The following is a 27153-nucleotide window of genomic DNA, read 5'->3' on the forward strand; positions in this document are numbered from 1 at the left end:
ATTTCATTGAAAGCATCTTCTCAATGATACAGAATTATAAACTGGGAGAGATAATGTACTAGGTATTTCCCCATTATCCTATTTACTAAGATCACTGCAAAAAAATGTTAACTAATAGACATAGACACTCTCTGAAAGCAATGTGAAGTTCTCTTAAGCAAATATTACTTATTACTTTCAGAAGCATAGTTTTTCAATTTAAGTAGCCCCATTATGAGTCTTTTCTCTGGTCACAAATATTTCTGAGTTTCAGGATATGGCCAGTGTCATGTTACGTATGTTTTAAAAAGTGTATGATTTTTTTTAATAGGATAATATTTTGGTTAAAACTTTTACTGAGTATGTGGAGATTAAGGAAAATATCACTCATTAATTATCCTTGGGGAACAAAATTAATCTGGTGCAATATTTTGGATATATAAGCTATATAAACAAACAAAAAACCTTTGCCTAAATTAAAATAGAAGAGATTGTGTGCGATTGGGCACATATGCTTTTATCAACTAAAAGATTAGCCAAAATAATCTGATTTCCTTTCCTCGGTCTAATTTCAATGTCTTTGTTAAAAAGACTAAACCTAGTGACAATGGGAGCAGTGATCATTTCAGTGACACTGGGAAATTTGTTTATGATGGATTTTATGAAATGAATGCAAGTTTTATGGCATACTTACCTTTGAACACACTTTTAAAGTTTTATTTGCTGTAACGCACAATTAGTTAAGATTCAAGCCAAAGTACCGTCCTTGTGCATACAGCATATGTTGTAAGTGGTTCTTGGCTGACTTTGCTGAAGAAGTTTATAAAGTTGTTGCAGTATATTTTCCTTGCCAAAAGAGAAAATAAATAATACTTCTGTGCTGTTATTTCAGGGACATCATTTTAAAGTTAGTACCATTCCTAATGGAAAACCTTTGCAATTCAACAGTGGCAACATTGAGATAAGGCTAAAAATACCAAGTGGAAAGAATAAAGATGATTTGTGAAGCATTTCAAAACATTAAAAAAAATGTATTTTTGGAAATAGCTTTAGAAAATTTACTCTGTGGGGAAATGACCAGATGGTAAGAAGATGAAGAGGTATAATTAGGGAATGTCGTAAGTTATTATGTGATATAGAGGTTAGATACTATCTGCATAAATCAAGGATATATCACCTTCTAACTCAAGTCAAGCTTCAAAATGATAAGTTACCACAAGTCAAAATTAGCTTATCATTATAAATGCAGAGAAAAGGGTAAAGAAGGCAAAGTCTTTTCCACTTTTCCTCTTTTTTCTATTGGCTATCACAAAGAAACTTTTTTGAACTCTGTTCTCTATTAGTAAACATGAGTTATTGTATATTGCATTAGTAGGTACAATGACTTTGAGCTGGGAAAAGAAGCCAAGTCCAGGCAAGTCAGTCATGTTTCAAAATATACAAAAGCATGCAAAATAGGGTAGTATTGTCTGCCCTATTTAATATATAGGAGATGGGTGTAGTTATAAAATCAAATGAGAATATGCATATGAAAATGCTTTTGGTAAAGAGCTATTAAAGATAGGAGTAGTAGGATAATAACTGAGTGACTCAGACCTTGAGAAGATATATTTCCTGGATCTTAAACCAAGTTTATTGAGAAATAATTCACCTACGATAAAATTCACAGATTTAAGTGACCCCAACCCAATCAAAAGGTAGCATTTCTATCTTTGCAGTTGATTCTCGCACCTTCACTTCCCCACCCCAGGCTATCATTGATCTGATTTATACCACCGTAACTTTATTTTGCCTGTTCTGGAATTTCACGGAAATGGAACCATACATTGCACATTCTCTTGTGTCTAGCTTTTTGTACTCAATATGATGCTGGAGAGATTCATGTATGTTAATGCAATTTCAAAAGTTTGTTCATTTTTATTTCTGAGTTGATTTCTACTGTATGAATAGACTACATTTTTCAAAATCCATTCTCTTGTCAAGAGATATTGTATTGTTTCCAGTTTTTTTGGTTTGTTTTTTACTATGATGAATAAAACTTTCATGAGCATTCATATAGAAGTCTGTCTACAAACATATGTTTTCATTTCTCTTGGGTAAACACCTAAGAATAAAATTACTGAGTTGCCTACCTAGTAATTACTCCTGAGAAATGAAAACATATGTCCACAAAAAAAAAAAAAAAAAAGGAAAAAATATCCTCATGCAAACGTTCATAGCAGCTACTTTATTTATATTTGAAGAGTCTCCTTTGGGCTAGAGGATGAGATTGAATATCAATGGATGAGGCACATACTCTTTTTTCCTTGTTAAAGGGTTCAATGATTCCATAGTCAAACACTCTATGAACTAGTTAATTCTGGAGAGAACAATGAGATGGATATGATAGAGGGAGGGATTTCTACCTGTCTCTGGGGTTTTAATGTATTAACTTAGGCTCTGAGACTTGAAAAACCTGAAGTGTACCTGGAGTGGGGCTGGAAGAAGAAACAGTAAGCTGCTATTATTATATCGTTGTGGAGCTAGTAAGCATAGCAGCGTAATTATAGAGTGGCAGTGGATAGCAGCAGCTCAGATGACAACTCTGAGTCCTGAGGCAAAAGTAAGAACACAGGTGGTGCTAGTCAGCTGAGGACAGATCTGTCCAGGACAGTGGTCATGGCATGAGGGTTGGCATTGGCACAAACAGCAAAGAGGGCCAGGATAAAGGAATCTATTCAAAGATCTATATCTTGAGAAAAGTCCCAGAAATAACTTGAGAAATGACTCTTTTGTAAGATATTGATACCTGGCAAGTAAGTAAGTATTCTAATAATGTGAATATAAAAGTTACATATGTTTTATTTTGTCCTCACTGATTCAGGACAACAGTGGAAATGGGTTTTGTTTTTGTTAAATCACGTAACTCATATGTTTAGGGCTTATAGTATGTGATCTTACTAACATTAGACATTAACCTAAATTAAACATTAACCTAAAACTAATTGATTTGGGACATATTCTTATTGAATAATTCTAAGTCCATTCAGCTTTGGAAACGCTCAAAAAATTAGTGGTAAAACTCTGCTGGAATATTTCTACCATGCAGCTTGGATAACTATATGAGGTTGTACTCACCAGTTTCAAAGATTATTTCCTTGTCTCTATGTACTCCATTACACTAATAAAAATATTGAGATTGTCCACTTATCACTGGAATTAATGTTTCTTCTGGAAAAGTCCAAAATTTTTCTCCTGTTTTTCTGGTTTTAGGGAACCTTCCCACCTTTCTCAATTAAGAATTCCAGCTATAATGATTACTTATCATTTCAGTAGAATTAAAGTATTGCAAGACAGACATTACAGTTATAAATTTTGAGTTGGTTTTAACCATGCTATTGTACCCACAAGGTAACCGAGAATAAGAAATCCATTGCCGGGCATATCTGAACTTGCATGCTAAATTATAGATGTAGAATGTAAAAAGAACATGGTTCCATTTTTTTCTTTAAGCGGGTATAATTTAATTTTAATTTTGGCTTATCCCCTGTCATATAAAGCTTACCAGGCCTTAAAATGGTAGAGTCTCCTCTGTAATTACAATTGGCACATTTGAAATCACTAAACTGTAACAAAGAGCATCCTTCTAAAAGCCTCCATAGAGTATAGGTTATCACCGGCCAGGCAGGCTTACCACCCACTCTCATCATGAAGCCATGAATAACTAAAAATGATCCTCTAATATGTGGCTGCTGTAACTATGTGTAGACACGGCTGTTTTTAACTCTTTGGTTTGAGAACTGGCCAGAAATCATTACTCAAAACAAAACACCTTCTTTCCAATTGCTGCTTGCCAGGTGCAGTTTTCTGCAGTTCTTATCTAGGTCCCTCTGTGTTACATTTAAAATATGCTTAAAACTTCCTCTTTTATCCATATGTGTTCCTCTTCCACTCATGTAAGTTCCTTGAATATCAATCTTTCACCTGGTAATAAGAAAATGAATTATTAGGCCCTGATTTTTTTTACTCTTCACTAGGCATCACAGATCTCCTATATTTAGTATATATTATTAGCTGCTTAGCATCCTAAGTAAGGAAGTTTTCATTCTACATCTCCGTTCCTATTGAAAGTAGATGCCATGTCAACTCTATGTATCTGATTCCTTAATTATATTTCTGAGATAATATTTGTTCCTTATTGTCCTAATTTCAGTTTTATGAGGGGATTTGAAATTTCTAATAGTACATTGAAGTTGAAGAAAAAGTCTTAGAGTTCCAGATGTTACATATGGATCATTCAAAGGATTTCTTGGGCCTCTGGTAACTAAGAAGAGTACTCAATATCGATGTCAGATAAAGATAAAGTCAGATCCCCGGAGAAGAGGACATGAAAAATATATGATACTCCCAGGATTTTCCTATAGAGAGCAGTTATGTATATGTATATGTATTTGTATAGCTTTCTTTTCTAAATAAAGTAAATTAGCTAAAATATATTAGATGACTTCAGATAGGTTACCGATATCACCACCTTGACAAAAATTAAGAAGACATCTTACTTACAATAAATTATTTCACATTAGGAATAAAATTGTGTATGCTAATGAACTTGAAAAACTTGAGGAGAACAAAAGAGTTCGTTAACCTTAGAGTGGTGTGGAAAACTCTCCATTGTTCCGTCTCAGCTTCTCTCTTCTGCTTCATCTCCAGCATCACTGAAATGAGCTCTTTGCCCAGCATGGCAAACAGTGTACAACATGTGGGTGCCAGGTCCTTCTTATAGCTCCATAGATTGGCAGATGAAGTTACATTGCTCCGGAATGCTGTTTCCAGTCCCATCCACCTCACGTACTCTCACTCCTGACATCATTTCTCTGAAGATTCCTTTATACACTGCAGAGTAAGTGTGCTCCTTCCCTCCAATTTTTTTTTTTTTTTCTCATGACTTCCTAGGCAGTAGTCTACCATATAGAACATCTCACAGAGTGTGCTAACTGTCCATTGGGCTGTCCCTCTTAGCAGGCTGAAAGAATTTTTCATGCAAAGCTAGATCTTATGTGTATATTAATCTTCAATACCTCACATATTCAATGCCACACAGTATATAATCAGTAATTATTTGTTGAATAAATAGAATTATACCACCATGTTGTTGGGCAGAGAAATAGAATTTAGTTTTTAAAAATTGAGGTTGTCTTCAGGGCTAGCAGTTCAAATTTATATTATCACACCAACCTTGGTTCAGACTGAAGAACTTCTTGGTAGTTTTTGTTTTTTTGGGGTTTTTTTTGGTGTTAGTGTGATTCAAATGTTACTAAGGTATGAGCCATTTGCTTAGTAACTACATAGCAAGGGAATGCTGTGATCTGATCTGTGATTAAGAAACATAGCAACATTGTGAGGGAAAGAGAGAAGTGGAGAGATTAGACTCTTTACATTGGTGTTAAACTATCACAAATCTACATATCAAAGAATTTGTAACATTTGATGCCCTTCCTTTTTCTAATAGCACATGACAGAAACTTGGTGATACTTTAAAAATATTTGTTCCTTTAGGAACCAGATGAAATGCACTGCTTTTTGACTTATCTCAATGGATCTTCTCAATAGTGTAAAATTTGAAAATCTATATTTTAAGAAAATAAATTCCAAATATAAGGTTTTATAGAAAGCTAGAATTTTTTTACAATTATTAGAGAATAAATAATATCAAATGGAATCAATATCTTTAAACTTACTATCTTTTACCCCAGGAATCAGTAGACACATATAGCTGAAATTTCACTTGAATGTGTTTTGGCATAATTTGATCAACTATTATAAAACCAAAAAAGTGTGATTTCCAGAATTAAACATAATAAAACTTTCATAATTCAATGTTCACTCATTTTTTAAATATTTACAGAAAAATAAAGACATACCTTTGAGTGTAGCAGAGAAATTAACAACCAACTCATAATAAAGCTGGGAAGGTTTAAGCAGAAAAAAAAAATTCATAGGGGCATAATTTAAGATAGTAGAAAATAGATAAATGTGTATATTTTTAAAACCATCTATGAAAGGTAGACTTTAATATAAAATTTAAAAGCACTCCTATTTTCCCCATAATTGATGTATTTGTTTTTCAATAAGTACAAATTTGTTTGGCATATATAACAATTTAAAAATTAGAGAAAATAGGATATTTAAGTAAACCAATAGGTTTTACCATTGTTGAACAACTTGGAAAACACCTGGAATATTTATGTAAGATACGATTAAAACCAATTACTCAATAATTAACCCCAAATAATTATCCCCTATTTCAAACAGAAAGAACTTCCTTAAAAACAGACACACTGATAATAAAAGAATTGCCTTGGGTCAAATTTAGAAGAACCAGCTGAATGAGATGTTGCAGCGTTCTGTGTGTTGAACAAGTTAGCCCTAATCTGAAAAATGATTAATCCCAATGGTATTAAAGCATTCAGAGTATAGGCATGATATGTTATAAGGAATATCTTAGACCGAAGATCAAAGAAAAAATACCAAAAAAAAAAGCAAAGCACAAGGGAAGTTTGCATTACTAAAATAGGTATAACATGACTAAGCCTGGAGACATGAAGAAAAGAGAGATGAAAGCAGTAGCAGAAGTCCTGGAGACTGGAATAGTTACGTACCACTGGGACTTGCCGTTTCAACTCTGCACACAACATAAAAAGAAATCTTGTCTGCAGTAGATTCCACAGAGAGACCAGGAATGCTGAAAAAGTTGGGGCTTTGGGGCTTTCCTGGTGGCGCAGTGGTTGGGAGTCCGCCTGCCGATGCAGGGCGCACGGGTTCATGCCCCGGTCCGGGAGGATCCCGCATGCCGCGGAGTGGCTGGGCCCGTGAGCCATGGCCGCTGAGCCTGCGCGTCCGGAGCCTGTGCTCCGCAACGGGAGAAGCCACAACAGTGAGAGGCCCGTGTACTGCAAAAAAAAAAAAAAAAAAAAAAAAAAAAAAAGTTGGGGCTTTTACTCTCTCAAAGTATTGCCACAGCTAGAAGAGGAGTGAGAAACACACATATACATAGAGATAAATATAACAAACTCCTGAAAATTGGGTGAGAATTGCACTATGTTATACTTTCGGCATCAAGTATTTCTGACTCCTCATCAATACTGACAACAGACTGGAATTGTAATGAAGTAGTCATAGGACATACAAAAATGGAGTTGAGCAACCATTGAGGACCTGGTTTCAGACATGTCCCTGCACCACCGAGAACTTGAAGTTTCTGTGAACTATACGAAACCCAAGGATACCAGCTGTTTTTTAAAACAACACCTGCAGTCTCTTCAATAGATGGTGCTGGGAAAACAGGACAGCTACAATGTAACAGAAGGAAATTAGAACATTTTCTAACACCATATACAAATAAGCTTAAAATGGATTAAAGACCTAAATGTAAGACAGGAAACCATAAAACTCCTAGAGGAAAACATGGCAGATCACCCTTGACATAAATCATAGCAAATTTTTTTGTGATCTGTCTCCTAAAGCAAAGGAAATAAAAGCAAAAATAAACAAAGGGGACTTAATTAAACTTAAAAGCTTTTGCACAGCAAAACCATTGACAAAACCAAAAGACAACCTACTGAATGGGAAAAATATTTGCAAATGATATGACCAATAAGGGGTTAATATCCAAAATATATTAACAGCTTATACAACTCAGCATCAAAAAAACAAACAACCCAATTAAAAAATAGGCAGAAGACTGAATAGACATTTTTTCAAAGAAGACATACAGATGGCCAACAGCCACATGAAAAGATGCTCAGTATCATTAATCATCAGAGAAATGTAAATCAAAACCACAATGAGGGGGGTTCCCTGGTGGCGCAGTGGTTGAGAGTCCACCTGCCGATGCAGGGGACACGGGTTCGTGTCCCGGTCCGGGAAGATCCCACATGCCGCGGAGCGGCTGGGCCCGTGAGCCATGGCCGCTGAGCCTGCGCGTCTGGAGCCTGTGCTCCGCAACGGGAGAGGCCACAACAGTGAGAGGCTCGCGTACTGCAAAGAAAACCAAACCAAAACAAAAAAAACACACACAATTAGATATTACCTCATACCTGTCAGAATGGCTATCATCAAAAAGACCACAAATAACAAATGCTGAGGATGTGGAGAAAAGGAAATCCTTCTACTCTGTTGGTGGGAATGTAAATTAATGCAGTCACTGTGGAAAACAGTATGGAGGTTCCTCAAAACACTAAGTAGAATTACCATATGACCCAGCAATTCCACTCCTGAGTATATAGCCGAAAAAAACCAAAACACTAATTTGAAAAAATACGTGCACCCCAATGTTCATAACAGCATTATTTACAATTGCCAAGATAGGGAAGCGACCTAAGCGTCCATCAATAGAGGAATGGATAAAGAAGATGTGGTATATATGTATAAACAACTCAGGTAACTAATTGTGGCCTTGCAGTTTTTTCCTTTATAAGCCTCCTTCATTTTGTAGTCAGGTAGAACACAATTTAAGAACTTCTTGAATCTATGTCTCCCGAGCTGCCGTCCTAACATACCCCAAATAAACACCTTTTTATTTCAATCAGATCTCTGTTTCTGAAATTTTGGTTAATAATACAAAATGGCCTGACTTCAGAATGTGATTCAGATGTTCTACACTTCCCTTAGAGGTGGGTTTCATTTAAGTGTTTCAGCCAAATCAAAACTTTGGGGGAAAAAAAAAGGAAGGAACAGAAACTGTTAAAATACAGGAAATGCTAATAGACTATTCTTACTTTCCTAGTTCATAACTTTTCTTGTATAAAACTAAAACAACAATGACTTGAATGATTACATTTAAAGGCTGATCAATGATATTTTTTTTTCACTAAGGTTTGAAATGCTCATTTGGGACTGCCAGGGATGACAGTCTAGGGAGAATGTCAAAGTTCCTGCCCTCCTGACTTCTTAGCAGAACTTGTGGGCTCATTTGCTGCAATTTCATTCTCTTGCTATTTCCCTAAATCTCACTAAACTGCAAACTCCTTGAGAGCATGAAATATGACTTGAGTTTGTATCCACAGGGTCTAACTTATGCCATTACATTTTAAATAATTTGATGCAAATTACATTTTAAATAAATAACTTGATGTGCACTCCGTGAATGGATGATATATCAGTAGAGGCATAAGAATATTTCGATAGACTTAATGTATTTTCTGGACACACCTTGTATTTTCAAGCTTCTTGAGTTTTTATTTTGAGCTCTGATTACTTTACCACCTCTAACCATTACATCTTCCCTCCATCACTGTTATCCAATATGAAAATTCTATTCAGTTTTAAGGTCAAGCTTAATAATAAATAGCACTTATTGAGGCTGTGTGATATACCTGTCATTTGCATAATTATATGTAATTCTCAATGTAAGCATGCTATTAAAAATGGAGTTTTAGGGCTTTCCTGGTGGCGCAGTGGTTGGGAGTCCGCCTGCCGATGCAGGGGACATGGGTTCGTGCCCCAGTCCGGGAAGATCCCACATGCCGCGGAGCGGCTTAGACCGTGAGCCATGGCCGCTGAGCCTGCGCGTCCGGAGCCTGTGCTCCGCAACGGGAGGGGCCACAACGGTGAGAGGCCCGCGTACCGAAAAAAAAAAATGGAGTTTCATTATTACAATCATAGTAATCTATCTTGTATAGCAGTACATCTCAATCTGTCTGGATTATAGGCCCTTTGAGACGCTCCATAGGGGAAAAAACAGTTATACATATTTTCAGTGTAATTTCTTTAGGACTTCTTCTTAAACAAAACGAGTCCCCTGCTTGAACAAATTTTGAGGATACACCTTTTGCCCCCAAAATTGAGGAAAAAAATAATCTTACCTTTGAGACACAATTAAAGTGTAACCATTTGAAGCCAGTACACTGTGAATATATTTCACATGAATAGCTGTTTCTTTGTTTTTGTGATTTTACTTCATTCTATTTCATTTATTTGTGGGCAGTTAACTTCAGTGCCATCCTAACACTAATTTTGTATACAAATTTTGTGAGAAATATTCAGTTGCCCAGTTTCTAGATCTCAACATTCTGCAATGTTTCAGAAGCAGCATTTCAAGTCTCAGAGTTTTGGTCCATCACTTCTCTGAAACTACTCTGGCCAAAGTTACGATACCTTTGTTACTAAAGACAAAGGACACATATTTTTTTCTCATATGGTAGCTTTTGAAAGTGTATCGCCTGGTTTTTATTTCTGCTCTCCAGAGTGCACAGCTTTTAGCTTATGGGGAGCAGCTACCTTAGATTTTTTCCTACACTGCTCTCACCTGCTTTCTAATCTCTTAAATATCTTGCTCATTGGTATTCCGTGATAGCTCTTTTCTCTTTACATCCTCACCATGGTTGGCTTCATCCAGATGAGGTTTTCTGATTATTTAAATGTTTATGACTCCATCTGGTATTTATTTCAGAATGGAAATTGGCTAACTATGTCAACATCTAAGTTTATGGAATAAAATTCTTTTCAGTACCTGTAGCACTTGTCATTAGAGTTCATATGTAATAAAAATGGTAATTTAAATGTGTGGAAAATAGATTGCTCAAAATAGAGGACAATTAGCCATCTATTAAAATAAATATAGATTTCTATCTCAGGTCATACATAAAAATAAATCTTATATGGATTGAACATTAAAATATTAGAAATTATGACTGAGTCATATAAAAATAGATAAAGCTAAGGTTAGGTTTCTTTTATAAATGGTGAAAGAAAGAAGTTTAATTTTTAAAACCTCATTAACAACCTTATTTACTTTTAGATTAATTATTTTAAATTGGTAATTTTAAAGCACTGACACAAATAGAAAACTACTATTTAGTACTGAAACATATTTGTAAATTTGAAAATATTGAGAAGATTCATTTATTTGATGCTCTTTATTTTAACACAATCATGTCTGTCTTAATTTAATAAAATGTATTTCAATGGCAATTATATGTTACTTTTAAGAATTTGAAGAAATATGTGATCACACATATATAGTAAACAAGCATAATAAATGCTTTACAATAAATATCAATGATAAAATCTTTTAAAACTATTGATCTATAAATAAGACGATTATTTAATAAATACCATGCTCAATAATCATGTGCAATGCATATCTTCCCATTAAGAACATTAGTGGAAAGAAGTACTCTAATATTCTACAGCAGTAAAATATTTTCAAATAGTTTTGACCTTGAAAACCTTTTGAGCAACAAATTTTAGTAAGATCAATAAAGCAGACAGATAAAAGTAGAATTGCTTTTGTATCCATTCAGCCAGTTTACGTCTTTTGGTTGGAGCATTTAATCCATTTACATTTAAGGTAATTATCGATATATATGTTCCTATTACCATTTTCTTAATTGTTTTGGATTTATTATTGTAGGTCTTTTCCTTCTCTTGTGTTTCCTGTCTAGAGAAGTTCCTTTAGCATTTGTTGTAAAGCTGGTTTGGTGGTGCTGAATTCTCTTAGCTTTTGCGTGTCTGTAAAGCTTTTAATTTCTCTGTCAAATCTGAATGAGATCCTTGCTGGGTAGAGTAATCTTGGTTGTAGGTTTTTCTCCTTCATCACTTTAAATATGTCCTGCCACTCCCTTCTGGCTTGCAGAGTTTCTGCTGAAATATCAGCTATTAACCTCATGGGGATTCCCTTATGTGTTATTTGTTGTTTTTCCCTTGCTGCTTTTAATATGTTTTCTTTGCATTTAATTTTTGATAGTTTGATTAATATGTGTCTTGGCATGTTTCTCCTTGGATTTATCCTGTATGGGACTTTCTGTGCTTCCTGGACTTGATTAACTATTTCCTTTCCCATATTAGGGAATTTTCAACCATATCTCTTCAAATATTTTCTCAGTCCCTTTCTATTTCTCTTCTTCTGGGACCCCTATAATTCAAATGTTGGTGCATTTAATGTTGTCCCAGAGGTCTCTGAGACTTTCCTCAATTCTTTTCATTCTTTTTTCTTTATTCTGCTCTGCAGTAGTTATTTCCACTAGTTTATCTTCCAGGTCACTTATCCATTCTTCTGCCTAAATGTAAGGCCAGACACCATCAAACTCTTAGAGGAAAATAGGCAGAACACTGTATGACATAAATCACAGCAAGATCCTTTTTGACCCACCTCCTAGAGAAATGGAAATAAAAACAAAAGTAAACAAATGGGACCTAATGAAACTTAAAACCTTTTGCACAGCAAAGGAAACCATAAACAAGACCAAAAGACAACACTCAGAATGGGAGAAAATATTTGCAAATGAAGCAACTGATAAAGGATTAATCTCCAAAACATACAAGCAACTCATGCAGCTCAATATCAGAAAAACAAACAACCCAATCCAAAAATGGGCAGAAGACCTAAATAGACATTTCTCCAAAGAAGATATTCAGATTGCCAACAAACATATGAAAGAATGCTCAACATCGTTAATCATTAGAGAAATGCAAATCAAAACTACAATGAGATATCATCTCACACCGGTCAGAATGGTCATTATCAAAAAATCTACAAACAATAAATGCTGGAGAGGGTGTGGAGAAAAGGGAGCCCTCTTGCCCTGTTGGTGAGAATGTAAATTGATGCAGCCGCTATGGAGAACAGTATGGAGGTTCCTTAAAAAACTAAAATATAACTACCATACGACCCAGAAATCCCACTACTGGGCATATGCCCTGAGAAAACCATAATTCAAAAAGAGTCATGTACTAAAATGTTCATTGCAGCTCTATTTACAATAGCCAGGACATGGAAGCAACCTAAGTGTCCATCGACAGATGAATGGATAAAGAAGATGTGGCACATATATACAATGGAATATTATGGAATATTACTCAGCCATAAAAAGGAACAAAACTGAGTTATTTGTAGTGAGGTGGATGGACCTAGAGACCATCATACAGAGTGAAGTAAGTCAGAAAGAAAAAAACAAATACCGTATACTAACACATATATATGGAATCTAAAAAAGAAAAAAGAAAAAAAGTGGTCAGAAGAAACCAAGGGCAAGTCGGGAATAAAGATGCAGACCTACTAGAGAATGGACTTGAGGGTATGGGGAGGGGGAAGTGTAACCTAGGACAAAGTAAGAGAGTGGCATGGACATATATACACTACCAAACGTAAAATAGATAGCTAGTGGGAAACAGCCGCATAGCACAGGGAGATCAGCTCAGTGCTTTGTGACCACCTACAGGGGTGGGAGAGGGAGGGTGGGAGGGAGGGAGATGCAAGAAGGAAGAGATACGGGGACATATGTATATGTATAACTGATTCACTTTGTTATAAAGCAGAAACTAACACACCATGGCAAAGCAGTTATATTCCAATAAAGATGTTAAAAAAAAATAGAATTGCTTTGGTTTGGGTAGGTTTTGAGGGATAGAGCCCCAGATACTTGTAATATGCAAAGCATGCTTGAGGAAAGTTGAGCTCTGAGGAATGCAATTCTGCTTTGAAAACAATCATTTATACCTCAAATTCATCATTTTCTAACATTATTCTAGCCGACCATTAGTTACTTTTACATATCACACCAACAGTTTTACTGCCTGACCTCTTCTTTGTGTTTATATTTTCATTCATTAATATTAAATAAATTCTCTCTTCACTGAGAAGGATATTCCATTTAGTTAAGGAAACTGATAATTTTATAATTGCATAATGTGTACATGTAATAATTATATTTTATGACACAAAATAGCAAACAGTAATAAGGTACACTAAATACAGCATAACAGGACATATTTTAATGTTATAATTAGAAAAAAAAGTAGCCCTCAAGTATAGACTTTCAATTTATGTATATCATTGTGTATGAAGCCAAGTGATGAGTATTCTTGGCGTTCTCCAAAAGCCAAATGATCTTTTCAGAGGTTTTATGCTACCAACATCAACATTTTTAAAAAAGAATCTTCATTACTTTTTTACTCTGAATTCTGTCTTTTTGTGTCACCATATATATTCTACTTAGATCTGGTTTTTGTTTATGTGAGTAATTTGAATGAGTAAATTCAATATTAAAATTCGAGACACATATAATGTTATTTCTTACATTGTTTTCCTTATTAAATTATTTTATTTTCTGATTTTTATTGTACTTTTTTCCAGCTTTATTGAGGTACAGTTGACAAAAGTTGTATACAATTAGGTTATACAATGTGATTTTTTAAAGGGGTTCAACATGGTTTAATATACATATACGGCATTGTGAAATGATTACCACAATCAAGTTAATTAACACATCCATCATTTCACATGGCTGCCATTTGTGTGTGTGTGTGTGTGTGTGTATGTGTGTGTGTGGTGAGAACCCTTAAGCTCTACTCTCTCAACAAATTTCAAGTGCACAATACAATATTATTAACTATTAATCACCATGCTATACACTAGATCCCCAGAGTTGAGTCTCATCGCGAGCTGCCCCGTTCTACCTCCCTACAAGGGGCACGTCTCAGGAGTCTGAGAAATCCTTTTCCAGACTTCTAGAATGGAGACTGAAGGGTATCTGGAGATACAAAGAAACAGAAAAATCCAGGATGATGAAATATTATTATTTATAACTAAATTTATATATATATAAATTATGTATTTATAACTGAAAGTTTGTAACATTTTACTAACATCTCCCGAGTTCTCCAGCCCCCAACCCCTGGAAACCACATTTCTACTCTTATTCAATGAGCTCGACTTTTTCAGATTTCACATATAATGGAGAGCACACAGTTTTGTCTTTCTGAGAGACAAATGTAATTTTATATATACAGGCTTAGAAATCACCAAGACCAGTCCTACAGCTTTGTAGATGAGCTCACAGAGACTCAGATTACTTTGACATCTGCTCAAATCATACAGGTAAAACCTGAGAAAGGCTGTTAATAATCAGCTAGCTTCTTTTGCAATACTTAAAATTGGGAATTCCCTGGTGGTGCAATGGATAAGAATCCACCTGCCAATGCAAGGGACACAGGTTTGAGCCCTGGCCTGGGAAGATCCCACATGTGGCAGAGCAACCAAGCCCATGTGCCACAACTACTGAGCCTACACTCTAGAGCCTGTGAGCCATAACTACTGAGCCCATGTATCACAAGTATTGAAGCCCTCATACCTAGAGAAAGCCCATGCACAGCAACAAAGACCCAATGCAGCCAAAAATAAATAAATAAATAAATCTATTAAAAAAATACTTAGAATCCTTAAAATGCTATCATTTGGCTAAACGTCTAAAATATTGCTGGCACTATTTACAAAATATCATCTTTAGAATTTAAAAAGTCACCATTGTCCTAAAATACTCTGTTGTAACTTACAGCATTCAATCACCAAATATCCAGTTTAACAAATTAACTTTAAATATAATAGTGTAAACTGGCATTTGAATCATGGGTTTACACTATGGAGACATAACAGCAACTTGTTTCCATTCCATTGATTTTATTTCCTGTCTTAAAAATTGTTTCCTTTACTTTTTTTAAGACTGAGAGTAGAAACTTACACTCTCCATTGCTATTTGTAACCAAAACCAAAATTGTTTCTGGCTCATGGCTTAAACCCAGATTTGCCATGGATATGAAATGTATGTTTAAGTGATTTTTATGGTGTCTCTTTTTTCGTGTAGTCTTTTCATCATATGATGATAAAGTCAAAAATTCAGAAATATGAAAATTAATGCCACAGACCAATAAAGCAGTATTTAGTAGGAGTCTATTGTGCATATAGGAATAGTCTGTGAACTGGGAGCTTTCAAATTCAAAACTGATATGGAGCTCACGGGCATGACATTACAAGATGGCTTATAGGATGAAAGTGAAGAAGTTGTTTAAGCTTTACAATGATTGGTCATTACAATAGGGGTTTCCAGATGGCAGGGGATTTGTTGAAAGGGATTATCTCATACTATTTTAGGACGAGAACTTAAGTTCCTTTTATGATTATCAGAGGCATTTACGAGAAAGAACCTAAGTTAATTTTCATCTATGTTCATGAAATAAGCTAGATTTAGTTCAGTTCACATGGCTTAAATGACTTTGTCTGCTCAGGGAATTTTGAACTCTGGTCTCCATTTTGTATTTAATTTCAACAGTACTGACACCTGAAGAATAATTATTCAATAGCCATGAAAAAATTACCATAGGCTGGGTCTATTATATTTCCTGATGTTAATCAGGCACTTTGATCAATTAAATTTTCCAGGAAATTGATAAATTAATTGCCAGGAATTTGATAAATATGTGAACAGGGACTCTGTTAAGTAACTTGGTAATTATCCCTGGTATACTATGGCAGTAGTTACTAAGTTGGTTTGAAATAGCCTTAGACAATTTATAAATGTCCCAAGAAATTTTTCCAAATATAATGTATTCATTTGATATATTTTAAATGGTTATAATTTGTTGCATTATGTAAATAATTAGGATCCAGTTATTTATGTGGTTTTAAATTCCATTTTCAAATTTTTTATGATAGAAATTTATCACCTTGAAGGAAATTCATTAATGCAATGTTACTAGAGGACCAATAATGATTATTTATTTATAAAGGATGTAGACTATACTAAGTACTTATAAAACAATAAGACCCAGTGTCTCCTAACATGTGGCTAAATGGTAATAGTGAATGAAGTATAGTTACATGTTCTAAGTAAGAAAAAAGTTGTTATTTAATTGCCAAATAAATGATTTGAGTTCTGAAAATCAAATTAATACTCCAAATAATATCTATAATCACAGAGCTAATTATAAACTCTTCCTGCAAATAGCTTTCACGTCACCACAAAAATAGATCAAATTTAATGTAAAAGCAAACACAAAAAGAATAAAATTCAAATCAACACATTGTCATATGATAAGTGTTGCTTTCTTTGATAAAACTAATTTGCTATCCCCAACAATTATGGTATTCATTGCTGTGGCAGAAAAGCTTTGGAGTCTGCCCTCACACCAACAAGTGCTGTGCAAAAATTTAATTTTTCTATTACTTTTCACTTATTTGAGCTGCTCAGGAGTCATAGACCCCTACAAAGTAGGAAGATTCACAATTTCAACATGCATAAAGAGGGAAATTTTGCTATTATAAGGAGAATAGAAGGAGGTGCAGTGATATCACAATGAGATTTAGTTTTATTTTGATTTTCAGCAATTGACTAGACTTGGTTATGCTGACATATGTCTTAAGTCTAACGAGTAATTTGGTAAATGCTTATCACTTATATATGTACAAATATAAAATATTAAAGTAATTAGCAAACTGACAAATTATAATGTTTACTGTCTAATTCCTAAGGCTAATTTTAAAATAAACATTTTTTGTTATAAAAGCATTAAACCAGTGCCTTAAAGTAATAAACGTTTAGATTGAAAATGAACATCATTGCTAGCATAAATGAACTAATAGGCAAATCAAAAATGGATAACTGTCAGGGCATATGGACATAAGTGAATGAATTTAGAAACTTATTTCAACCTTTAACCTGTATGGTATGTAAAAATTCTGGCTATGTTTTAGTTATCTAAGCAGTGATTTGTAAAGAAAATCAGGAAATTGCGTGAAAATCAAAAAACAGAGCAGATATCCACTATAATTCAAACTTTTTTTAATATAGATAAGCTTTCCCAGTTAAAAAATGATTAGATTCTGAAAGATTGTTGATAAGATGATTTCTTCATAAACACAAATTAAAACTATATAGCAACAGGTGACATACTGTGAATATTCAAATTGATTAAATTTGCCTCTTGTTTTTTATTTTTGCTTAGTTGAAAGTTAGTAAATAGAGAACTTTGATTATATGAAGAAAGATATAGAAATTCATTCCTTGCCACACCGGTCTCACTATTTCAAAATAGTATAAAGTAGTTATACTGTATTCACTAAAAGTTTTATGCATATTTATATATTTTTACATATACTAATATATGTTTATATATATTTAAATATATATATCTGTATTTCAAAATTTTATAATAGAAACTTTATAATTTTGAAAAATAATTTATAATTGTTTATAAATTATAAAATTTGTAATATTTGAATTTTATAATTCAAAACCTTTAAAAAGGAACTTAGTAGTCAAGTAATATATATTAGCTTTGCTATTGTTCAACTATAAAAATTACTTTAATTTTTACCCTACTCTACTATCTCTAGCTCTTATCTGTAATGGGAAAGCATTTGCATATTACTTCTAAAGCAAAATTTTTTCCAATCGTGTAAACAGCAGCTATTACATTTAAAATCATAAAATGAAGGTGAATCATAAAAATCACTGTCAATTAAATTTATGCAAATTAATTATTTTAAAGAAAATCAAATAAGACTTTCAGAAATTCCATAAGTTACAATAAGATTAACCATGCTATTCCAAAGTCTCCAAGAAACCACTCTTCTGACCAAATCCTCTATTTTTTTTGCATCTTTAAAGACTCTACTTCAGACAGTCTGTTTCTCCTTTTTATCAACTCCTTGTGTTTAAGAGACTTTAGATGGTAATCCTTCTAGTGTTTTTTCACTTCTGAAACTAGAGGATATTCAATTAGTCTTAATTGCTGGCTGGATGATTATCTGGTCAGCAGACTAGCTAATTAAGAATTGGTCATTATTAAACATTCACATATCCTAATCTGTCCATAAGAGAAAAAGAGCATTTTACTTATTATGCATTAAGACTGTATCCAGATCAACCTTAGTACAACATTTGTTTTTGTATTTGGAGGTATAGACCAGTGGCTTACCTCTTTGAAACCTAAATTTTCAGAGCGAACAATATCTAGCTATCAGAATTATTGCAAAGTTTAAAGACATATGTGAAACTTCTTTGTCAATATCTATGTGCCGTACAAAAATATTTTTTAAATATGAGTAAGATGAAATCAGACATCTGTGCCCTAATTTAAAGAAATTAAATACATGAAAATCCAAACAGATAAAATAGAGGCTAGCAACCAAAATTTTATAGGCATAGCATTTTTCATTTTTTAAAGACAGTTCATATTATGAGAAAGATGAGACAAATATTTGTGTTTTGCTTTTTAAATTTATATTTTATAGCTGCAGAAGTGACAACTCAGAGATTGTTACTTATTAAAGGTCACAAGTGTACTAAATACAGGGGCTAAGACTATGATTTAAGTGTTAGTAGCATTTCACAATTTCCTTTTACTTCACAAGGAGAGTTTACATAAATGTTAGTGTATAGGGTAACATTTAAATGAGTAAAAATAAAGTTGGAGTCAATATAAAAGAACTGATACTCTATTTTCTTCTTACAAACCCCACCCTATCTAAAAAAAAGTAAAGAAACTTCCATGTTCAAGGAAACAAGAAAATAAATCATAACTTCAAAATGCAAACAATGAAGATCTTCATTACACTGTAAAATCTATACACACAGGAGGAAAGCAAATTAGAGGCAATTCATAGCCCCCTCATCTCTGAAACTGGCCCAGAACTCAAAGTGACTTATTTGATATTGTCCTGAAAAATGACAGGATTTAGGAATATAAGGAAAACCATGGGAGGATTGAGAATGTCCCCAATGGCTCCAGTTTCATAATGCAGAACAAAAAAGAAGATAGAATTGAAAAAGTGATGTCACCTATGTGTTCTGGAATTTAACCTTCTAATCCAGAGTGTGGTGAAAGCTGAGAGAAGATGAAGGAGAGACGATACATAGAGAACAGAAGGAAAGGAGAAGATACTGCAGAGAGTAGGTGTTCAGAATAGAGTAGTAAATAAAAGAGGAAACCTCAAGAAGCAAGTTTAAAAAAGTTAAAACAATAAGCTGAGCCTGGCTGAAAGTAAGAGAGCAACAAAAAAATAGATAAAATACCAGGGGCACCTCCAAAGTACCAAGAATGTTGTGGCAGAAGAAAATATTTCTACTGCCACTGAAGACACGCAAATTATTCAAGGCCTAGAAATTCAAAATTTAGGCAAGGCACAGAGTTTTGTGAAAAGAGTGCTACAAAAGGGCTTTTCCTCACTAGTGTCCTAGGTACATGGACTTCACATGCTCCAAGAGCAGCTTCATACAAGCATCATGCTCAGAGTGATTATCTGGCTGAAACAAATTCAGGGATACATCAGGAAAAAAAGAGACGTAGTTCACGCTCCATGAAACCCAGAAAGTTCAGAGCACAGATCCTAAAAGGAAAATGTGCATATTTATTGCATGACATGGAGATGAAATTCAGCCTCTCTTGATGCCTCGTAATGTTGCCGGACCCTCTATCAAATTTTAAAACCTCACATAGAAAGAATGGTAAATTCCCTTCGCTGAGCAGGAATACTGTTATGTATAGGGGGATTTATTTTTCTTCCAGATATGGAAATTTCAGTTACTTCATTAACACTAAATATCCCAGATTTCTGAGAGAACTGAATCTAAGATTTCTCTTTTTCTCTCATGGTATCTTTCTCTGTTTTCTGTTTTCAAGATGTCTCTGAGTCTCTGCTTTGTTCTTGGGAAACAATAACATGGGCCTGGATTGTACAAAAACCAGTCTTGAGTTCTGGGAACATACTTTTGCTTTTAATAACTGCTTTAGGTGCTGGGATATATTTGCATCTTCTCAATTTTATGTGTTTAATGCTGTGTTCATGTTATGAGTGGGACGCTTGAGAAATGTGGGGTTAATTTGATTCAAGCTCAAAGGACCTGAAGAAATTGACACTTGTTTTTGTGGAAGTCAGCTGATGTTGCACTTGCTAAAGGAACCCAGACTCTTCCTGGGCATTAGGGTAGAACTTCACTTGTTGGAGATGAAAAAGAATAACAAATTGGCTAGGAAAAATGTTTGACTTATTATTCCTTCAAACTAAACCTTAATGAATTTGAACTTCCCTTGTTTTAGTTATAAAATTCAAGGAAAATACAATTATATCAGCCTTGATTACTCTTTGAGATTTGAATAGTCAGAGGGGTTCACATTATTCATATGTGGAATGTGTTACATGGCTGGTTTATTGTCTGAAGTACATTTAGGCTGTTCTTTGGGCTCACATAGGTTCTAGTGAATTACATTGGACATGGCTTGTATATTTTGAACGGGAGATGGAATAGACAGTAAAGTTTTGACTTAGCATGGTCTTGGAGTTAACTATATGGAGCCATTTCAGAGTCTTCTTTTGGTAAAAGCTTAATTGTCCACCTTGGATTCAGAAAACTCGGAAGAGCAATGGATGACGAGCAAGCCTCATGAAGGTGATACAGTACTACCCCTTCTTTTTCCCTGAAGAAAAAGACCACTGGATTAATCATTGAAAAAAAAAGACCACTGGATTAATCATTGAAAAAAAAAGACCACTGGATTAATCATTGAAAAAAAAAGACCACTGGATTAATCATTGAAACAAATAAGAAAAAAAAATCTGGAAAACATTAGCCCCATCCATCACTTATATTCATGTGTCCATGAAGAAATTTCCATTCCACTGTAATTATAAAAGATTAGTAATAAGAAAGTTATTTCTGTTTTCTCATACTTTTTTCCTCACTCCAATATCCCCTGAGTAGAAATGGCTTCCTAGTGGTGCACGTGAGGAAAAAAACCTGAGCGTGGGTAATCCAGCTGTTTCCTCTCTAATTCTCTGAGTTCTAATATCCCATAGCACGCATGAACCTACTGTTACTCCATGCCCCCCACTGGGAGATAAGTATATATATATAGAGAGAGAGAGAGAGCCTGCTGGATCTTCTGCTGGGTGGGAGCCTGAAGTTTAGGGTGGGAAAGTTTAATAAAGCTGACATATTAGCCTTCATCTGTCAGATTACCTTATTATTTATTTATTTATTTATTTTTTGCGGTACGCGGGCCTCTCACTGTTGTGGCCTCTCCCGTTGCGGAGCACAGGCTCAGGACGCGCAGGCTCAGCGGCCATGGCTCACGGGCCCAGCCGCTCCGCGGCATGTGGGATCTTCCCGGACCGGGGCACGAACCCGTGTCCCCTGCATGGGCAGGCAGACTCTCAACCACTGCGCCACCAGGGAAGCCCAAATTACCTTACTCTTTAACTGTGCAGAAACCACATAAGCAAACTGATGTGACACATTTTTACCTTTAAACCCTATCAGCAATGCATTTCTTCTATTTTCAATGCCCAATACCAGTTCTTCAACTTGCAAACTTTTAGTTAGCCACTACGACCAACTTACAGGGCATCAGTTCTGTGAAGAATTTTTCTGAATGTCTGGCAGAGGTGATTGCTCTATTTTCACGGATGATACAACTCTTTGTTGTGCGGCTTTCCAATTACCTTCATTTGATCTATTTGTCACCAAAGTGTATATGATAAACAGCTCAAAGACAGTACTTACCTATTTTTGTGCCCCATCTACATAGCATTTAACAAATATTTATTCCGTAGACTGACCACACCTCACTTTCACTTTTGATGGCATACATAGCTTTCTCAAATACACAGATTTATAGGAAAATTTTAACCAAATCATAAGCATAAAGCTTTGGAGGAAAAATTCATTCTGGATTAATATTCTTGTTGTGCCTTCTTCTCCCTGTATAGGAAGATTCTTAAATTTTTGAGCCTCAGTTTCTTTATCTCCACAAAGGGAATAATAATGCATAATTAGCAACTTAATTAGGTTTTTTTTGGAAACAAAAGGAACAATCTATGTAGGTGCCCCCAAAGTGCCTGGCATGTGGTAGTTACTCAGTAGACCTGAACCATCACACTCCAAAATAAGACTATTGCTTTTTAAAAAAGGAGGTATTTCTACCTCTTAATATCAATTTACTGATTCTTTATTTAAAGATTCATTTCTCTCATTTATCCTAACAAATGGACAATCTAGCTAAATCATCCCATTTGAAGAATACCTTCTCACTGTCCTCCATTTACATTGAGATGATTTCAAGAACTAGAGAATGATGCCAAGGGTTGTTCATTCTATTCAGGAAGAAAACTACACATTCTTATTTGGTTACATGAAATTCACAAGAAACTTTAAAGAAATATTAATATTACCCTGCCAAAAGCTATACATTTAAAACTACAGGGTAACTTCCTAAAGAATAAAGGAGAAAAGATAATTTTAGTTTCTAACATATTTTCATGAATGTGCTTGGTGCATAAAAACATATCCACTGCTTTAAAAAATAATAATATAGAAAAAAAATAAAATTCATGCACCAAGCAATTTCAGCAAAATCTAAATATTTATTTTTAGGTGTGTTATTTTCTTTTTATTGATCAATTTGATATTGGACATAGATATTTCTGTTTATATCATTCGACCTGTGAAGGATTTTTTGTTTTTTAACTCAAAGGTTAAACCAAAATTAAGCAACCATAATTTCTCTTGTGTATTAGTGAGCTTCTTATGTAGCTCTTTATTATTTTAGGTCTTAAATTGTTTAAATTGCTTAACATGCTTAACTTAAAATTTTGTAGTATATTTGTGAGTGAATATCTATTGTGAATTTTGAATATATATTTCATTTTTAACAACTTTACAATATATATTTTCTAGATGATTCCTCTCAAAGAACAAGGCTTGTCTCTATACAAATGGAAATCTCAGGAAAACACTTTACACAGCTCTTCACATTCTACAAGCTGTGAGAACTGAAAGCAGAGCCCTCATCTGAAAACTGGGGATTAAGAAGAATATTTAGAAGACAGCCAACAACTTTTCACTTCATTTTCAATGGACAGATAATGGACTTAATGGCCCACAGTGTTACAGGTCAGTCATATTGCCTTCTTTCACTTTTCATTCATTATTTATCAACTCAACAAACATTTTCTAAGTGCCTACCGTGGGAAGACACTGTCCTAGGAGCTGGAAACATATTATTAAGCAAAAATAGAGTCTTTCCTTGCTCTCTTGGCATTTAAAGCCTTGGAGACACTGGTGAATATCACAGACTTAGTTTTCATATTCAAGGATCCTACAGTCTTGTGGTTGATAGAGATGGAGACAAGTCATTAAAAACTGTGTGATTAGCAGTTGTGAAAAAGCATTGAAGAAGTATAGAGACACGCAAACACATTACAGTGATGTCTCTTCTAGAATGGGCTTCTTTGAGAAGGTAACATGTGAATTGAGATCTGAAGAATGACTAGCAATTGTTAATTGGAATTGGGAGGTAGTCAGCCTTGAAGAAGAAAAAAACAACAGCTTATATAAACGCACATTGCAGAAAGAAAACACGATGTTTGCTTGAAATTGTAATCAGAAGGTGTTGAGAACATAAGAGTTCGATATTGCAGCTTCTTACAAAAGTTAACTTCATTAAGAACGCATTAAAGAGTTTTAAGGCGAGGAGTTATATGATGTATTTTTTTAAATAAAAGATCACACCGTCCAAACTGTTGAAAATAAATTGGGCTGTCAGAAGTATAGTAGGAGTAATGGAGGGTAACTGAGTAAGGGACCTATGTAACAGACGGGTGAGAAATGATGACATCTTAGAATCAGTGGTGGTAATGGAGAAAAATATCATGATTCAAGATATTTAGGAAAAAAGACTAGCTAGAAGTTGCTGATTGATATAGCATGGCAAGTCCTAAAGTCTGAAATCATTTGTACGTTTTCCACATTCTGAACCAAGAATGGACCAATGTTCAACTTTCTCTAACATTTCAACTCTCACCTGCTGAATAATTTTTGCATTGACTGGAGAACTAGCTGAAACAGTTTCATAAAATATGGATTATGTTAGACTTGTACAAGTCATAAATTTGGGTCACTACCGAATTCAGTCTTCTGAACATTAATTTAACTAAAATTTCTGTTTTCTGGCTAAGAACTATGTTACCTAATTAGTCTTTCTCCATTTCTGTCTACATAAATAGACAATGTCTAACCTAACAAAACAATAGGATTTATCACTTCAGGGAAGACTTTTCCTACACACAGATAGAGAACGATACCCTTCTGTGTTGTTAGTTAATCTCTCTTACAAGCTCAGTGACTCAGTCCTGCAGATAAACCTCATAGCAATAAACAGTGTTCAGAATTGCACCACAGCAGAATGATAGATTGCCACACGTCATGGATACAGAGAGTTACTCCTGAATAATTGGCCTAACCTTGGCCTACAAAGCTCTACTTTTTCTGATTCCTACCTACTTCACTGAGCTCTGTCTTTGTTTAGTTTGCTTTTTGTGCTGTTTCTTGTACATGTCAAGTTTCTGCCCGACTTAGGATCCCCGTACAGGCTATTCTCTCTGCTGAAAGTTCTTCTGCCAGATTCTCTATTGCCTCTCTCCCTGCTTTATTAGAGTTTCTGCTCAATATCTCTCCTTCCTGTCTCTGATCATACTATCTTTACTGGCCTCTATTACTCAATATCCTCTTACCTTGCTTATTTTTCCTTCATAGCCTTAATTAATAGCTGATATTACTTTGTATTTCACAACTTGTGCTTGCTTACTGTGGCAGGCTGAATAATGACAACCTCCCACTTCCTGAAGATGTTTATGTTCCAATCTCCAGAACCTATTACCTTACAGCAGAAAAGGGGCTTTGCAAAGGAGATGAAAACATTATCCTGGATTATCCAGGTGGGCCTAAAGTAATCACAAGGGTGCTTTTTAACTGGAGGCAGGAGGCTCAGAGGAGTAGAAGAGATGGTAATGGAAGCAAGAAACTGGAGTCATGTGAGGAAGAGGTCATGCACTAAGGAATGTAAGCAGGCTCTGGAAGTTGAAAAAGGAAAAGAAACATTCTCTTCTCGAGCCTCCAGAAGGAACACAATTCAACTTGATTTTAGACTTCTGACCTCTAAAACTATATGAGAGTAAATTTTTGCTGTTTTAAGCCATTAAATTTGTTGTAACTTGTTATAGAAGCCATGAGAAACTAATACAGTTACCTTCTACCTTCTTCTCCTGAATGTAACCTTGAAGAAATTAGGGACTTAATCATTTTACCATTATATAATTATGTATGGAACACTGTGTGCTCAAGGTAGGTAATTAATAACCACTTCTAAAATAATCAAATTATATTAGGAAATAAAATTTATAAACACACAGAGTCTAATATACACACAAAAATGCATACATATACCACAAAAACCACAAGCATATACACTCACATATCTGAAAAATACTATAACACTCTTGGTTAATTAAATATATGCTTATGTGTATATTTCAAATCGTTGATTAACCATCTTTTAGTTCTCACAAGTGTACAAAGAATGCAGGCAAGGTAAGAAATGTTAATTTAAGTATAATAACTATACCCTAGTGCATTGGATGAACCATTTTAATCAAGGAGATGAACTTCTATATCAATGTCTGGTGCCTTCTGTTACAAGGCAGTTGGGATGAAGGTAACATGGCTGTTACAGTTTAAAGTGTATATTCTTTTCTTAAATTTTTAAATTTAAAATTATTTTTATTGGGGTGTAGTTGCTTTACAATGTTGTGTTAGTTTCTGTTGTACAACAAAGTGAATCAGCTATATGTATACATATATCTCCTCCCTCTTGGACCTCCCTCCCACCCCCCATCCCATCCATCTAGGTCATCACAGAGCACCAAGCTGAGCTCCCCCTGCTATACAGCAGGTTCCCACTATCTGTTTTACACATGGCAGTGCACATACATCAGTCCCAATCTCCCCGTTCATCCCACCTCATCCCCATGTCCACAGGTCCATTCCCTACATCTGCATCTCTATTCCTACCCAGCAAATAAGTTCATCTGTACCATTTTTCTAGATTCCATATACATGTGTTAATATACAATACTTGTTTTTCTCTTTCTGACTCACTTCACTCTTACTTCACTCTAGGTCCATCCACATCTCTACAAATGACCCAATTTTGTTTCTTTTTATGGCTGAGTAATATGCCATTGTATATATGTACCACATCTTCTTTAGCCATTCATCTGTCAATGGACATTTAGGTTGCGTCCATATCCTGCCTATTGTAAATAGTGCTACAATGAACATTGGGGTGCATGTGTTTTTTTGAATTATGGTTCTCTCAGTTTATATGCCCAGTAGTGGGATTGCTGGGTCATATGGTAGTTCTATTTTTAGTTTTTTAAGGAACCTCCATACTGTTCTCCATAGTGGCTGTATCAATCTATATTCCCACCAACGGTGCATGCGGGTTCCCTTTTCTGCATACCCTCCCCATCATTTATTGTTTGTAGATTTTTTGATGATAGCCATTGTGACCAGTGTGAGGTGA

General features: G+C 34.7%; 1 long non-coding RNA gene across 2 annotated transcripts in view; it reads left to right on the forward strand.

The window, feature by feature from the left end:
• The window catches only part of LOC307188319, a 149760-nt gene extending 126008 nt beyond the window's left edge, over positions 1–23752 (forward strand). Inside the window, exons 7-8 of one of the 2 annotated variants that reach the window (XR_013828893.1) lie at positions 4669–4858; positions 23469–23752. This is a non-coding gene — a long non-coding RNA (uncharacterized lncRNA). The remainder of the gene's footprint in view (positions 1–4668; positions 4859–23468) is intronic. The other variant, XR_013828894.1, reaches the window with a different exon arrangement.
• The last annotated feature ends 3401 nt before the right edge of the window (positions 23753–27153 follow it).

Source organism: Stenella coeruleoalba, assembly GCF_951394435.1.
Source record: "Stenella coeruleoalba genome assembly, chromosome: 6".
NCBI classification, from domain to species: Eukaryota; Metazoa; Chordata; class Mammalia; order Artiodactyla; family Delphinidae; genus Stenella; species Stenella coeruleoalba.